Source organism: Crocodylus porosus, unplaced genomic scaffold (assembly GCF_001723895.1).
Source record: "Crocodylus porosus isolate Cpor-Errol unplaced genomic scaffold, CroPor_comp1, whole genome shotgun sequence".
In the NCBI taxonomy this organism is placed as follows: domain Eukaryota; kingdom Metazoa; phylum Chordata; order Crocodylia; family Crocodylidae; genus Crocodylus; species Crocodylus porosus.
Genome location: NW_017728943.1, coordinates 37,906,997 through 37,908,356, shown reverse-complemented (window position 1 = coordinate 37,908,356; position 1,360 = coordinate 37,906,997).

Genomic DNA, 1,360 nt, shown 5'->3' with positions numbered 1-1,360 from the left:
ACGCTTGGCTGGGTGGACAGCATGGAGCCATGGGTGGGGAGGGGGCAGTGTCCAGGAGTGGGATGGGTAGGTCAGGCTGGGATAAGGATCATGGGGCCGTGCTGGAAGCAGGGAGTTTCAGGGGTCCTATGCTGAGGTGAGTGTTTGCAGCATTGCCCCAGCCTTCCAGTTCTCCATTATTTCCACCATCTTGGTGTACAAACATTGCCACCATTAAATGTGGGCTGTGTCCCTGCAAGCTTCCGCACTTAGGCTCTTGAGATCCTGAGTTGTTATGTATAGCAGAAGAGGGTCCTGGAGTCTCTAACAGTTACTTGGCTCCACTTTACACTCTGCTCTATGATGTCTTTTTATAGCATCCCATGAAATGAACCTGGGTTTCTGAAGTTTGTGCTCTCTCTCATATATCTTTTATTCAGTTCGTCTGTATGGTGTAATCTACCTGCCTTTCTCCATAAGTGCCAGGGCTCTGAGGGGCTCCTTTGCTGCAGGGCAGACAACCCTGGCTTTGGGAGAGGGCCTGGGCTGGGCGCCCCCAACACTGCCCAGCTCCTGTCCCACTATACGGGTATCCTGGCACACAGCCAGCAAATCTCTCCCGGTGGCCTTTTATGGTGAAGGGTAGTTGGCAGGCAAGGAAGGGACATGTCCTGAATATGCCCCAGCAGCAGTGTGGAATGAGCCCTGCTTCCCCTCCCTGCTCTGGCCTGTTGTCCTCATACAACAGGCCATTCCTGTTGTCCTCATACAAATGCACCAACCACCACACTGTCTTCCTCATATACATGTACACACCCCCTCTCCTACACCCACATGCACACACCCCTCCAGACACACATGTTCACACACCCCTCCATACATGTACACCCCCCACCCATGTACACACACACACACACACCTCTATACACACATGTATGCACACCCCTCCATACAACCCCCTCCACATGTACACCCCCACTTCTCTAGACACTTGCACACCTCCCTCCACGCACATATACATACACATCCCTCCCCCCACACACAAATGCATATATGCACACATCTCTCCAGACACATGTATGCCCACACACCTTCACACCCCCTCCCTCCATGCATATGTACAAACACATACACACTCCCCTCCCCACACACACACCTTCAGACACAAGTGTATGCACACACCCCTCCACACCCATACAAACCCCTCCCCCCACATGTGCACACCCCCTCTCCATGTACACTCCATACACGTACAGCTTCCTACTCAGATGCCCTCCCCCCACACATGTATACAACCCGCACACACTCAGATGCTCCCCCACACATGTATACACACAGCCCTCCCCCAGCCCACCCCCACACACACACGTAGACCCCCCCA